Consider the following 17219-nt stretch of genomic DNA (forward strand, 5'->3'; position numbering starts at 1 on the left):
GCTCAATGAATTATTAAAATATGCAGAGTTCATTTTAAAAATTTGAAAACAATCATCTAGAATAGAGCTTGTTGGCAAAACAGTAATAAAGTATAAATATAAATATAAATATAAATATAAATATAAATATAAATATAAATAAGAGTGACAGGATAATGTCTCACAAATATGCAAAAAGAGATGCAAACAAGTGAAAGATCATTGAAAACTTTTGACCAATATGAAACTTGAGATGCATTAACAAGACAGGTGGAGGATTCCTAAATATAATCCTGTGCCCCACTTCATCCCCTGAACACTGCACACACGTAACAGAGGTTACATGAAGTATTGCAAATAGTTTAACCTGGCAGAAATTTTACTGATTCAAAAGAAGCCCCTTTCATGCTTAGCAGCTCCACATCACCTCCCCTCTGCCCTCTCCCTTGTGCAAGTCTTCAAGCCATTCTGAAATGACCCACCCATGGAATTGATGGAGTTCCAACCAAACTGGGGTGCAGGAAATAATGCCAGTTTAAGCCATAGCAACATCTCGTCTGGTTCATTTCACAGTCTGCTTAAACGGGCGGAAGGGAAAGAAAAGCTTCCTCCAGAGGCAGGATTATATTGCCTTTAAGTGCTCATGGAACTGTAACATATACTTAACATTTCAAATAGTTTGAATAGGTGTCTTCTGCAAATTATAATAAGCCCTAAAAATGTCACCTAGTATAACTATCATCATGTCTGCTGTAGGTACAACATTTACATTGGTAAAACAGTTGATTCTAGAGACAGAGGTTTTGCTAGTTCCTAAATAAAGAGATATCAGTCCAATAACATCAACATATTTACACTGAAAATACCTTACTTCATTGTGCCAATTTCCTCATAGAGAAGCCTTATTAAAATAAAATTTTATTGACATTTCTATCAGGTAGAATTTCTAACATGGGGAGAGTTTCTACTGTAAATCAAGACTAATCCTCTGGCTTGGCTTGGTCTGCATTTTCAGGGGTATCCTGTACATGTGCAAAGTAGGGAGTGAGGGATCAATACTGGCTCTCTGTGGTGTATTTGAGCTGTGCCTTTAGGAAGATCATGCTAAGCAGGAATTTTACTAGGGAATTCTGTGTGCAATAGCTGTAGGTTCCTTAACTTATATTTGCAAATGTAAATTCCAGAAGACAACAAAATAATGCCCTGTTCCACAAGGTACTCTGAAGACACTGTGTAGGAGAGAATTTTTCTCCCATGGATCTTATTTAAATGAAGAATGAGTGAAAAAACAGCCAGAATATCTTTAAAAAAGTCATTTGACCATGAAAGGACATTTGCCAGACCACAAATTACTTTCACTTTTGACTTTATTAGACTGCTTTTAAACAGATATACATGACTGTTGATTTGGTATCTTTCATTTGAATACTTGAATATATAAAGTATATTTTAACCAATATTATTTCAACTCTCTGTTAAAGAATTAGAGCTTCCACAGGATACTCAAAATGAAAACTCAAAGACACATATGAGAAGAAGAAAAAAATGAGGATTCAGAGCTGACACACAGAGCACAGATGTGTGTCTGTGAGCTGGTGCCTGCAGTGGGAGACTATTGCAGAGAATAGCCAGACTTTTGGTGTGTCACCTGAGCAAACAGAGCAGCCTGGTGCTGGTACAGACACCTGCCCTGGTGAGAATGCAGTGGCTGGGGAGCAGCTCGGCACAGAGGACATAAAACCAAGTGAACAGGTCTCTGGATCAAGTCGACAAATCCGTTCCCTTCTGTAAGAGGGAGAGAAGTTTCTTTATGTTTGAAAAGGTCACCTTGGAGTTTTCTGTGACCTTTTTCTTTCATAGGTTTGGAGAATTATAAATCATAATTTTTTAATCATTATATATTTTCTATGTAAATCAGGTGGCTGGAGTAGAAAAATCAGTATAAACACTCTAACAGAGGTGAAGATTGAGAGAGATGATATAGAGAGCAAATGCACAGGCTGGCCTGAACAGAGCAGTTTACCTCCTGCTTTATTCCTTCTTTTATGGCAATTTTCACTACTGTAAACAGCTGGCCTGTAAAAAGCCTAAAAGTGGCTACATCAGTCAGTAAATTGTTAAAATCTCTTATTTTGATGCAATGTCTGCTGACAAGATACAGGAAGCTACTTTTTAGAATTGGAGCAAGCAAATGCTTCAGTTCCTTTGACATTCCCTACCTTTTTCATTTCCTTGTTTTCTGTCAGTGTTATTAGGCAATCAAGATTAAAGAGTTATTTTACACTGATAAAAAAAAAAAAGAAAATCATTCAAATTAGATTTTGTACATACTAAAAGCCTAAGGGAGTGCTGCTGCTGAATCAAAACCAAAAGAATTTCAAACTACAGTATTTTGTCTCTGTGAAACAAAACAATTTAAGAAGTTATCAGCCAAAGCTGTTAATCAAATTAACTGGAAACTACAAAGGTGAATAAAAAAAAGAATATTAGATATTGTACACTTAAAGCACTGAATAATAATAAGCTTCCACCTGTTAACATATTAATAATGCTGTTAAGAATATGATGTGCTTGACACGGTGCCACAGATTTCATAAGCCTATGCAATTTCTTATCTGTCAAGAAGCACTTTTTAGCTACTGCAAGAAATGTAAGAAGGAAGAAGGGGAAGAAGATAGATGAAAAAAATATACTACATTAAGGCTGGAATGAGATTGTGAAAATCCAGTCACTTGACTCCTTTACCATCAGGCTACATATATTGGAAAACATATAAAAGCCCAACATTGCATCAGGAAATGGATTGTACTGAGTGACCTCAGAGAACTTTTCCATCTGTGCCATTATTAATATGATGCAGACAGGGTAAAACAGAGCTGGCAAAGCAATATATGTTCTCAGAGATGATGGATATGAAGGGAGAAGATAATGCTGATAGAAACAATTACTTGGTATAACAGGCAGGGGATTTTGTAAAAGTGCTATGATGTAATGAGGAAGATAAGTTGATATTCCTAAAAGTCAAATTATTAGATCTGTAGAGCTGAAAAAGTAACATGATGGAAGGTTTTCAAGCTGAGAAAATAAATCAGAACAAATAATTTACATGATGCTTTGCTCAGAAGATGTTCTCTAAACTAGTGACACTTTCTCCTCATATCTTGCTTTAAATTCTGGATTTCCATGATCTTCCACGAGACTTGGATTATATAAATTGATTGAAACATTTTACTGTACTGGATATGTGAAATTCACATTAATTTTTGAGTTACATTTACTAGACAAAATTCATTTATTATTTTCTTATGGCTCATGAGTCAAGTGATATTTGCAGAAAAGAGAACTTCAAGTCCTCAAAAGGGCAATCAGAGCAAAGTTTATACAGAACTTAAAAGGTAACATATTTACTGTAGTGGGTCCCTGGAAGACAAGCTTGATTGTTTATTCAGCAAGCCTATTCAACAATGTGTAGTATTAAAAATAAAAAAAAATTATCTTGCAGAACTTCGTACCCAAGCATAGTAAAAGGTGACCTGCACTACAGCAGGTGCCCAGAGGGAAACTTAAAGAGAAATGGATGTTTAATACATGCTGTTGATCAAAATTTTTTGTCTAATTAAAAGATGTGTCAGAGGACAAGACTTTTTTTGCTAAAAAGTAATTTAGGGTAACTTATGATCCAATAGTTACAGTGACACTGTGTGCTACACAATACTGAGTAAAGATTGTGCATGCCATACAGCAGCTCTGTGGACACTGTAGGACAAGTGGAGAAAAATGTAACCATATTCAGCACAACTCCATCTTAAGGAAACTGCAGGTTGAGCAAGGTCAACCAAGTGACACCGTTGACAGCCTTAGGTCCCGTTCTGTGCCTCTGTCAGGGAAATGCCACATTACTCCTCACACAGTGAGCAAGTCCTACCCTCCTCGATCATTTTTCTGACACTGTGGCCTCAATCATTTGCCCTGTCAACTGTTTAAGCCACCTCAGCTGGGACACTCAGTGAGAAGAGCCACAAGTTCACCTCTGCCATCAGCATTGTGAGCAAGGTCAGCCCAGGGAGAAAGCAAATTACTGCAGAACTTTTATTTTCAATGCCTTCATCCTACCACTGGTCTGCATTGTCAAGCCCTTGGGGTTCTAAAAAGAAATAGGCAAAGTACAAAATACCTTAAAAAAAAAAAAGTTATCCTTTGCTGAAATGCCAGTTTTACTTGCCACAGATCTATGTTATTTGAGACTGCAGACACATTTTCCCTTTCAGCCTGTATTTTATGCGAGTGCTCTTGCCATTTCAGGATGAGTTCAGATACAAGGGGAGCTGTTACCTGTGCAGGCTGAGAGCACAACCCATCCTGCAGGAGCAGCAGGCTCTGGGCTGCAGGACCCGGCCTGGAGCTGCCACCACAGCCACGGCTAAAGGAGCCACACCACAGTGACTGCCAGACTCTGTGTGTCACACCCAGAGTTACCACCATCCACTGTGTGTCACACCCAGAGTTACCACCATCCACTGTGTGTCACACACAGAGTGATTGGCATGTGCTGTGTGTCACACACAGAGTGACCTCCAGGCACTGTGTGTCACACACAGAATGACCTCCAGGCACTGTGTGTCACACACAGAGTGGCTGTCACACTCTGTGTCACACAGAGTGACTGGCAGTGCTGTGTGTCACTCACAGAATGACCACCACACACTCTGTGTCACACCCGCAGTGACCACCACACACTGCATGTCACACACAGAGTGACCTCGAGGCGCTGTGTGTCACACACAGAGTGACTGGCATGTGCTGAGTGTCACACACAGAGTGACTGCCAGGCTCTGTGTGTCACACACAGAGTGACTGCCAGGCTCTGTGTGTCACACACAGTGACTGGCATGTGCTGAGTGTCACACACAGAGTGACTGTCACACGCTGTGTGTCACACACTCAGTGACCATCACTGAGCCTCGGCCGTGCCAGCAAAGCCACACTGGCAGAGGGCACCAAGCTGCTTCCAATCACCAGGTTTCAGCAAAGTCCTGCTGTTATGGCTTCAGACAAAGCCAAGCTCCTCTGAATATTCACCATCCGCTGAACAACCGTGCACAGCACTGTCCAGTTACACAGCAAAGCTGTTGGACAGTAGTGAGGTCTCTCAAGATGACAGCAAACCAGTATTTTACTAAAATGAGAGGGAGGCTTTGCTTAATTTTTAGCATCTATATCCCTAATTATTAATTTCTAATAGCTGCAAAATATGCTATGGCTGACAAAGACAGCTTTGAAATACCAGTATTTTAAACATTAGCTTTTGGAACAAATTAATGTGCCAATATTTGTTCTAGGTTTGCAAAGATTAATTCTTCAACAAACTTGTTTTGGTAATGTATTGCCTCTTCTGCTTTTGTTGACAGAAGTATTTTAACTGGCATGAATGTTCGTAGAAATTTAACACCAAAAGATATTGTGAGAAAAAAACTTGTGGGCAATTAATTTTACATTCATAATGAAATTTGTTGACAGCAGAAGTGTTTTAAGTGTTCATTCACCCTGGAATCAGGAGCAATAACACCTAACCAATAATGTAGCTAAAGTTACAGCCTTGACTGTGTCTATACAAATGAAATGTTTACATAATCAATTTGCCATTAATACATTAATTTAAAAATACATTCTAAGACAACAAAATTAAATGTTTCTGAATAACTGGTGTGGTTTAGCAAAACAATGATCTACATGCAGACATCATACAGCACTGCAAAAAGAGTAAAAGCATTGGATATGTTCCAGTTGTTGCAAATGATTACTTCTCCAGAGTCACAGAACTGTGAAATAAACTTTTTCTTTATTATTATTATTTTTTATTTTTGCAAAAAGAAGGGAAATCATGAAGCAATGTGCCAGATTGTTCAGGGATAAAAAAATCTTTCAGTTTAGATGCTTGATAATCCTTAAGCATCAAGTTTCAGTAACAGCTATTGCTGCTGCCTTCTATAACACCAGAGCATTTCTGTGCTGAGCTTCTGTGCAAATGGAAATGCATTTTGGTACATATCAAAGGAAGTGCAGATGCATCTCCAACTATTTCAGCACAGAAGGGAATTTTTTAATACAGTTATAATCAGCTTAGACATGAGTTAACAGATACTTAAAGTGTACTGAATAACAAAGCTCATTAAGCTTGCATCTCATAGCCATGGTTATCTATCAAAGATCATCCTGAATTTTCTTTCAATTGCTAAAAGAACAAATATTTGAATTCATAAGAAATGGGCCCCTAAAGTCTTAAACAGCTATTGAAATATAGTTTTTAGCCCTTACCCACTTTCACTAGCATTTAATTTTATTCCTTTCACTCATTCCTTAAGCAGTAGGCTTCTATTTAGGACCATGGAGTGCACTGTACTCCCTGTAAGCATTACATAGAATCACAGAATGGTTTGGGCTGATATGAACCTTAAACTAATTTTATTCCAAAGCCCCACCACAGGGAGGGACACGTTGCACTGTCTCAGACTGTTCCAAGCCCCATCCAAGCTGGCCTTGGACACTTCCAGGGATCCAGGGGCAGCCACAGCTTCTCTGGACGCCTGTACCAGGGCCTCACCACCCTCACAGGGAACAAATTCTTACTAATGTCCCATCTAACACTGCCCTCTAGAAGTGTGAAGCTATTCCCCTCTTGTCCCCCTTATCCAAAGCCCCTCTCCAGCTCTCTTGGAGCCTCTTTAAGCACTGGAAGGGGCTGTGAGGTCTCCCCAGAGTCTTCACTTTATCTAGGCTGAACAGCCCCAGCTCCCTCAGCCTGGCTCCAGAGTAAAAATGCTCCAGCCCCTAAACATCTCTCTGGCCCTCCTGCAGACTCTCTCCCAGAGGTGTGTGTCCTTATGTTGGGAGCCTTGGAGTTGGACACTACTCTCCAGAACCCCAAAAATCCAGATCCTCACCAGAAGTATCCAAATGTCTTTGGAGGAAAGAGCTTGGCGAAAACCTTTCTTCAGTAATTAGACTAGTCTTACGCACTTCAGTGCTTTCCAAAAGCAAAGAGGGACAGTATCAATGCCTCTCCTAACAGGAAACCTGGGACAGACCATGTCCATAAAGGCTTTCCAGTCCTCATATACAAAAACTTCCATAGAAATTTCAATTGTTTGGATGTGACTTTTGCAGACAGGTGAAAGCTTCCTTAACAAGGGATATGTTTTGTGCCACTGGGTATCAATAAAGCTGCAGAATCCCATAGGGTGCAGCTGTAATGATTTCCAGGGTGAAGACCATGCTGCCCTAAGGTTCCTTTGCATTTCCACTGCCACACACTTTGTTACATTTTGTTAGGTCTTTCAAATTTCAACCAATAACCACAGGAGCAGGCAGAGGAAAGAAGGCAGGAAATCTTCTGACACTTTTAAACGGGTTTGAGGCACATTTGTCAGCTGTGTTTCTTTTGTCCTCTGTGTGCTCAGAGGGGTGGTCTCAGCAGCTTTAGTGTAGAAACTGAGGTGTCACCCTTTTACTTTGCCAGTCACAAGTTCTCTTGGCATATTCATTTTCCATTCAAAGCCTGAATCAATACATCCATGGCTAAGAACAAAGTCAGGCTGCACAAATATCTGCTGCATATAGTAGTTTTCTAATGTTTTGGCATTGGACACAACATACTGATGATTTCACAGTTCCTGCAGAGTCTCTCAAAAGTGCCTGCATTTTCAGATTGCTGCATTTGCCTGCATTGCCACATGCTTTTAGCTGGAGATTTATAAGTTATTAGATTGTCTACAGAATTGATAAGGAGCAATGATTTGATATTGCTTGTCTTTAAAAAGCAGTCTTTAATGAAACACAACCAACACAACTGTAAGTGAAAAGTCTAAAATGTTATTTATTCTAAAGTTTGCTGTGATCTACCAAGTTTGTAATAGTTTTATGAAGTGCATGCTATGATAACTATTCTTGACATCCTGTTCTGTTTAAAAAAATAATTCTATTAAGCAATTCTTCTCACCATCTCAGTTTAATTTAAAACTGTTTTTAATTCTACTGAAATGAAATCTTTGCATATGTAACAAACTTTGTCTCCCAGGTTTTAAACATTAAACTATCTTGAAATTTACTGTTTTCTGACAAATGAAGATTTTTGAGCTGATAAATTTTCCTCCTGCCTGTAGCATTTTAAAATGCAGTAACAAGTCAACTCAGCACAATACCTTTGCTAGAATTTATGACCACAAAGCTGCACAACACCCGAGATTACTTCAATCGAATCCAATAATTAAAACATGATCCCTATTATTTAAAATGCTAGGCACGCAGTATTTCTTACATGCACAGTATTGGCATTTAAAGAGGAGCTTCGCAGCTGCACACAGATTTTATGTACCCTGCTTTTTCATGCAGGATGTTTGCACTGCTGGGTTTGACCAGGAGAAGCTGGTCCTTCACATGCTGGTCCTGTGTCCTGGACAGGCTCAGTTTCCCAGCTGAGGTCCGGCAGAATCCTGCCAATGAAAGGGAAAGAACCACACATTGCTCCCCTAACCTGCAATTAGCAGCTCGCTAAGACATTTGCATAGCCATGTTAAGAGCAGTGATCCCATCACGTTTTCCCAGACCTAACACTTTCAGGCAGACTCTATTGACATATTTGGCTCCGTGACCTTTCATGATTTGATTTTGAAGGCAAATTTCACCACCCTCAAGAGAATTGCATTTTGGAAGTTGCCAACTGTAGCTGAAAACTTCTGTCAGTGTGACTGTGCTAGAAACCACAAAGTGAAATATAATACCAGCTGGGTTCGAACACTTTAGAGAATGTTCCAATCTAGCATTTCATTCCTTTGCCCAAACAGGATACCCACAGTATGTCTAACAGCTTGGACTCAGTTTTCTTGGCCTGAAATAATTTTGCATCCTGGCAGGATACTTCATTCCCTCTTCAAATCTCTGTCTTTCACTTAATGTTTCCAGAACACATAATTTTTCACACCACATTTTGCTCATTATTTAGGGAATCCTACATTTCCATTAGGGAGAGCAAAATAATTTGAAATAGTATTGCATAAAAATGTGCCTGTGATTTTAAAAATACACATAAAGTTGCTTTTGGGAGAATTTCAGACTTCAGTTTCTACTAAGCTTTTGATTCATTGTGAAATCTGCTTCCAGCATGAAGATTAAAAGTTGTTTTTTTAAGAGAAGATGTAACAGATATTGCAGGGTTGATATGGGGCACAGCTAAATTATAAAACATTATATCTAATACTAGACCTTTAATTTCTCTAGTTTCATTCCAATCTGTATTGAATCAAAATGCATTTGGATTCCCCACTGCAGACCATCCCTGTAACTAAGATAAATTAATTTTCTTCTTCTTTTATTCAATGGTGAAAATGCTCAACTCTCATTAAACAAAACTTTTGACCTACACTGGTTCATACTGCAATTTTGAGCAGAGGAAGCATACTGAAGAATAAGGGGGAAAAATTATTTCCATTTGAAGTAGTTCAAAGGTAGTTAAAAATGTTAAACTTGGCATACTTTCAATCCAATAAAATTAAAAGCATGAATCAGTGCAGGAAAAAATATAGCATGATAAATATATAAATACTCCTACACACACTAATGACAGAGTAATTTCAAAATCTAATGTACTTTTCTAACCAAACTGTAGAAGCCCCAGTTATTTTTGGCTAGATATGCTCCCTAGGATTGTGCCTGCTTCTTGAGTTGAGCAATCATTTTCCATTAACATTTTTACCAGTCCAAATTATTCACTTAACTTTGTTGAAGGATAATGCAAGAAGCTCAAAATCATGACTGACATAAATGTATTCCAGTCATTTGTGGGTTAGAGCTTCTTTCTGGTAATTTCCACGAAACAGAGATTGGTTCCAAAAAGACTTATTACCCATACCACATCCTTATGCATAAAGATACAATAATCATAGAATATGGGAAAAAGTGAGGTGGAAAGGGTGTTAGACCATTTAATCCATTCATTGTGGCTTATGATTCAGAAAGAAATTTGCATAACCTGCTCTAAAAGACTTTCTATGTAATGATGCTTCCTCAGTTTCCCAAAGCAATATTTCAATGCTTCAGCTCTTTTACTGCTAGAAAAGGATTTTTTAAAACCAAATTTTCCTTCAAGATACATTCTTCACTTTTTTCAAATAAATATCAGAATACATCTTCATTTCTCTTTGCAGTGGCTGACTACATATTTAAAGAGTTTTAATAAGTCTACTCACTTTCCACTATTCTAACCCCAAAAATGCCAGTTCCTCTCCTCTTAGGAAATACTGAATTTGCTGTGTATGATCATTCTTTATTGTCTCCCAGTCCTTCTCCAAATGCTCAGTCTTTTTTTCTTTCAGGTACAATGCCCAAAAATGAAACAAGTGCTCCTTACAAAAGGGTTGTGTTTCATGTTTTAGCTTTTTGCTAAAACAATTCCTGAGTGTTGCTCATTTAAATAGAAGGCAATAAGTGAGATCTCAGGTTCAGACTCCAGGTGTACACACAGTGTATCTCTGCTCACTTGAAGCACAGCACTACTAATATATACAAATCTGCAAAGAACTTTCTACCAGAGAATACACCTATATATCAAATTCAACCTGGGACATCATGAAAGAGAGCTCTTCCTGCTCACCTGTCTGAGGGTTGATCCCATTGTTTAATTTATGTGAGGAGATAAGATTTGTCAAATATTTTAGGTAAACGTTTTACTATATATTTTTAAAATATTACTGTTATGTAGGTAGCTTAATACATTTATTTTCACTCCTGATTTATAAACTCTTATTAAAAAAACCTAAAAAACCAAAAAAGCAGAAAATCTAATGACCTTCAAGTGGTCAATTTTTCCAACTACACATTTGAAAAATACTGTGTGAACACCTTTTCTTACTTTTAACAGTAGAAATGCACTCCGTACTGAAAAAGTCAGAACAAGTTATTATGACTTGCTGGGGAAATAGAGGGATATTACAAAACAATCAACTTCCTTTATTGATTTTACACGTTGCTTATACTCCATATATGCAGTTCAACTAGCACTGTTAAAGTGCTTCTTTGACATTGCCACATGCTTATTTGTTGAAAGAACATTTCTAAATTAAAAATTTGAAAGCAAACATTCAAGGAAACCTTGTTGCAGTTTGACACTATCATAAACCCCATTTTAATTTATATTTAATTTATATGCTTTCTTAAGCTCTTTTATCCATCACTGTTGCAATAAATCAGTAGCTAATAACATTTTTGAGCAAGTAAGAGTTCATTCAGACTTACAGTTACAATGAAATTTTAAAGCTGGAATAATCCAGAAGCATTCAAGCTAATTCCCTGAATGCTAAGAGAAGTGATAGTGCTTCATCATGCATTTAGCAGTGGTGTTATACAGCCTTCACCAGAAATGCATGCAATTCAACACCTAAAGCATTACAAATGAAATTAATTCTCTAAAAGTTCACATCTAGGTTTTATATGCAAGCAATACTTATTTTTAATCCTCTGTTTACTCACATCCCACTCACATATAAAGAAATTGTTTACAGCTCCTTAAACAAATTAAAATCAATCGTGCGTGTCAAACAATCCAAAATAACAGCAGTTGTGCTGGTAACTGGCTGCATTTTGAGCATGGATGTTGTTTGGAAGCAGAGGAAGCCTTAAAGTCAACAAAATTACCCCAGTTCTACTGGTTCAACTTCACAGGAGTCAGCTGACTGCCACAGAGGAAGATAATTTGTTCCAAATCATTTCAATGCTATAGAGGCACACTCAGTAATGTTATCTTGGGCAGAAAGGGTACCATGAAGTCTGTCTGAAAGCATCAAATAGCATCTGCACTTAGTGTGAAAAACCTGAACCTACTCTTTTTTCACATTCCAAGTCCAGCCTCTTAAAGGAAATGTATTTTTAGCCTTATCTCAAAGAAGGGCACCTGAGCAGTTTCCTAGAGCAGCACCAAGTTTACATAAAGATGATTCCACCTTAAACCAAGACATTCCATCTCTGAGTGCTAATCAAATGCCATTTGTAAATGATCAGAGGACATGATGAAGGCTCACCCCTATGGAAACTGACATCAGCTTTGTTATCTTTTATGAATATATATATTGTCCTGCATGCATATAACAGTGACTGATGCACTCATTAATATGTCTCTTTTTATGCCATAAAAGACCGGGAGCTAAAAATACCCTGGGAAGGTGTCTTTCTTCATATAGTTCAGAAAACTCATTTCAGCTCTCATTCACATAATCTGCAGTCACTGTACAGATCAACAGCATCCACTGAGCTTCCATGTTGAAAAACAAAAGTATTTCCTAGTTCCTAAATAGAAACCCAACTCCTGCATTTGTTTCACACACTGTGAGCATCAAGACACAACTGTACTCTCTTGAGAAAGATCTGGAAGAAAGATCACAGTAATTCCTCTGAACTCTCTTAGAAGGATTAGGGCTTGAGGAAGGGCACGGGAGCTGTTTCAGAGCAATTCTTTGTTATATGAATAATAGGGAAACAGGAAATTGTAGCAAAGCTAGCAATTCTGATCGAGTTTCTATTTTTGAAAATACCTCTCAAATCCATTACTGTATTTTAAAAATCCAGTCTTAAAAAAGCTATTTTTCTGTGAATTCTGCTTTATCTGAATGAAGCATGCAAACAAGGAGTTTAAGGTTATTTGCTTTTCTTAATGCAAAGGTACCTATCTCTTCCTGTGGAGGCAAGAAATGCTGGCACAGGAACAGAGAATTTCAGTAATGGACACTACTCCTCAATGGGGCAAGTAGATTTTATCATTATGCAATTGCACTTTGTTGGATCTCAGTGTCCTGACATGACTTTTACAGAACATTACAGCATGAACTCTGTGAAGTATCTTGCTGGTTTATGCTCTCATATGTATTTACACAACACTGCTTCTGTCATTGATTTTCTCATATCTGCAACAGAATGTCAGATGACTTAACAAGCTGTAGAGTCAGATACTACTTATTTCAGATAGAGCATAATGAAAGGAATAGTTCTTTTGGTCTGTCTTGCTCCCCTGACCCCAAATTTTACATTCAGAGAACTACAGCTCAACCCAGTAACCTTAAGCTTAATATATGGAATACCATAAATATTTTAAAAATATTGGTATGCTCCAATTTACTGGAGTTCCAATTTATTTTATTGCTAATTGGGAACTGTGACCTTCATTCCAAGTAACAATATTAAAAAAACATTCTGACCTTAAAGAGATACTAAATAAATCAGTTAATATATTTTTATCTTCAAACTGTCACAAGGACTTCACCTTCTAAAGTTAGAGCTTTGAGAAGCAGATTCTGATCACTTTTATTCTGGTTTTATACTGATATTGTTGCATTATGCTCAGAAGGGCTCATCCTGTCTTACAATACCATGAGATCAGAATCCACACCTTGCAGTCTTCTGCAAATGTGAAGAAAAGCCCAAAGAGAACGTGCTTTGACTTTTTCCTTACATTTGCAAAGGAATATCAGCCTGTATCCAAAGTACCATCACTGTCTGGACTTCATCCTAAGCAAAGGTTTCCACAAGCAAGGCCTTGCACACAACAGCCAGGATCAGAATCCCAGGGCAGGGCTGACTTCTCTCAGCAGCATTTGATGCTTGACAAAGCAAGAAGGTTTAACTGAGGTCAACTGGAGGCAGCCTGCACTGGACTCGAGGGTTGGGCAGATAACTATTTGGGATAGACCACATGCAGACTCAGAGATAAACATCAGTAGAGATCAATACAGCAAAAGCAAAACCTCAAGAGTTAAGAAATCATACAGCAGCAGCTTAAAAAAAAAAAATCAATTTTTTTTTCCTATCCAGAAAGCTACTAGCAAGATTATATTTGGGTCAATGCCACTCAGACTTTTCAAATCACTATACCTTCTTGGACCTTATATCATACCTATTGCTCCTATAGTCTCATCTCCTCTCTTTTTCTTTCAAAAATGAGGAAAGCTAACAAACCAGAACCAAGTTTAACTCAAATTTCTTTTTTGGTACTGCAGCTTTCCACTCACCTTCCCACAGGACTCTGACCATGAAAGTCAGTATTTTGATGTGGAGGTCTGCCATCCTACAGCCAGGACTGCAGGGTAAGATATTTTACATTATTTATTTCTCCTTTGACCCTGTAATTCTGGTTGCTATTGAAATAGATTGGCCATTTTCATACTATTGAATTAGGTAGATGTAATACAAACTGGAAATGTTTGCAGTGTGTCCTAAGAGAGAACTTCCTTAGATGAGGAATCTTATGTTTCCAGAATTAGAAATATAATGTAGAACCCATTTAAAAAAATAATCTTCTGCATTAAAGTTCCCCCACTGATGTTTCATTCACAAAATTTAGTGAAGCCAAAAAATGTAATTTAAAATTTATTGCAAGTAGTAGATAAAAAACACCATAGAAAATTAGGAGTCAAGCAAGTTGGAAAAAAAAATTATTGCTGCAGTATTTTCTATACTCTCCACCTTTACAGGTTTAGAAAAAGAAGAAAACATATGATCTCTGAAAAACATTTTCTTCTTTCCCCTTCCTTCATTGCTACCCAATAAAACAAAGAAAAACAAAATATCAGCAACAAATCTAACACTGGGACTTGGATTGGAATTTCGTCTCTATAAATTAAATTACCCACAGATTCAGCTGATCTTTACATCAGTGCCAAGGGAATGGAAGAGAATTCAGCCACGCTTGGCTTGAGGAACATCCAGCTGCAGAAAGGGCCCTGAGTGCCCCGTGGGACAGCCAGAGGCACCATGGAGAGGCTCAGCACAGATTTCCAGCTGGGGCAGCCAGAGGGACACAGCCCTTCTGAGCAGGCTGCTGAGGTTTCAGCTGGGACAAACCCATCCATCAGAGCTCCTACAATCCCAGTCCTGAGCCAACCCAACGGGCAACGTAAAGCAACTTCCTCCAGAGCACTGATAATCACACTCAGCACACATCACTTTATCATTAGCTTAAGAAGCTTGCAGATTCACAGATATCATCTGTTCAAGCATCAGAAAAATTTAAGATGGAGAAAATGATTTCACTGTGTTTTGCTTTTACCCAGATTAAATGACAAGTATTTTTAACTTGCCTCAGCTAGTTTTCTCCTGTTAAGAAGAGTTTTTCTCATATAAATAAACAGCTTAAAAGAAAGTTTGCAGACATCAATTTGCGGTCAAAAATACAGAAAAAAAATTGCTTCATATGCTGCTTATAAATAAAATTTTCTCTTTACCAGACTATTCATCTGTCTCCTTTTTCTTCCTATCCGTCATCCAGGACTCCTGACACATGATTTGTGGAATCACAATTATTCATCTGATAGCCCACAACTGCATGCTCTCAGCTATTACATTATATAAATTGTGCCTTTGTGTAAATTACACATCACCAAAATTCCGGTCTCATGCATTCAGACAGGCATCTCTTGATTCACTGTTTCTTTGATTTGAATGCTTCTATGATACCATGTTCTCTTCCATAACTAGAATTTTCTTTTTTTTTTTTTTTTCTCCTTCAAACTTATCCTGATTACAGTTTTATTTCTCTTTTCATATTATTTAAAATTTCCAGAGCAAGAAAGACTATGGGTTGGATGATTGAACAGTATAATGAAGAAAAAGGAAAGAATAAAAAGCAGACATGGTTTGGATGAGCTGAATTTTAAAGGCTAGAACTGCTGTGCTGTTGTGGTGGTATAAGCAGAAATTTGCAACGTTTCCTGAAGACATTTATTTAATCCTCACCACGTTTATGGTCCAAAGTTGTAGCATCCCCAATCTTAAACAGCCTTGCATATATTAGCATAGAAGCCATGCTCCTGTCCATTCCTCCTCACTCGCCCTGCTCGATGGCACTGGAGCAAAGCCCAGCACACAAAGGGCTCTGGGACACACCTGGACCAGCTGTGAATTGTACATGGCCACCTGCCAGCCTGTGCTCTCTTGTCTGGATTTTGACTTTGTAGAAGCAGCTCTGCTACAAAAATATTCAATGGCAGAAAGGGCTAAACCAGCTTGAGTGGCAGAGCTTGTTCTTCAATACATGCACCTAGTGAGATGGTTAGAGCTAGTAATAAACCTAAGAGAAAATGGATTTTTGGGGTTTTTCCCCCTAAAGAACAGCACTTAACCCCATAAGTTTTGTCTACAAGGTAATCTCCTCCTGGTCAGTGTAACAAGCTGATGTCCAGAGGGGCACAGCTTAAAATATCACGTATCTATAGATTGTTAATCACTGTGGGATGATAGAGATAAAATAAGGTAATGTCATCAGCTCCTCGATGTCTTCACTCCAACAAGAGCTGTTAATAAGACTAAAGAATTTTACAATTTCAATGTAAGCTGTACAACATGTAGAAGAACTATCTGTTGAACTTAGCACAAGTACTAATTGCACCAATTATTTCTCCCTATGTGACAAACGTGTTGATAAACATGTCATTACAAAATATCTTTACAGTGCTATTCCCCTAAAAAAAGAAAATGGTAGCTTTATTTCTAGCTGAACATTACTACAGGTTCTTTTCCCCTACACTTAAAACAGGCATTCTGTAATCATGACTTTTCAAATGTCTCTCAGCTACATCTCTGACAAATGATTTATGGTACCTGGAGAGCTACTGCAGGTGACTCTCCTCCTCTGTATGATATTTAGTTATTAAGATAAGGTTTTTTTTTTTCAACAAGTGCAGAGGAAGGGAACGAGTGATTTCTCATTTACTTACTCACTTTGAGGGAAATATTTCCTTCCCAGGAGGGGCCATTATTTATAGTGATCTGAAGCATCCATATTTCCACCAGTAAAGGACAGAATTTAGAGCCATTGCTTAGCTGATAATATTAATAGCATTTGAGATTGAAGCTGAGAAAGGTGAAAATAACTTATCCTTCTGATGAAACAGGGGTTGGAAGAAGTAAAATACTGTGGGAATTTGTGCTGAACAGGAGCAAGGATTGCTTTACACAGGTGAGCAGAACGTGTATTAAAAGGGCACTATTTTACATGCTATTTCCCTATTCATGTTTTTCAAACAGTTGGCGCTGAATCTCGCTGTGAGAATATACATCAATTACTTTAAAGTTTTTCACTTTTCTTCCCCCCAATACTCAGAAATCTTTCTTAGCATCTTTTCCATTACAAAGTCTGTGATTAACCACCACAGGCTGAATATTGTGGTTGAGAACATAAGCTGGTTTAAATCAGCACCAGCCTT

This window comes from Vidua chalybeata, chromosome 15 (assembly GCF_026979565.1).
Source record: "Vidua chalybeata isolate OUT-0048 chromosome 15, bVidCha1 merged haplotype, whole genome shotgun sequence".
NCBI lineage: Eukaryota > Metazoa > Chordata > Aves > Passeriformes > Viduidae > Vidua > Vidua chalybeata.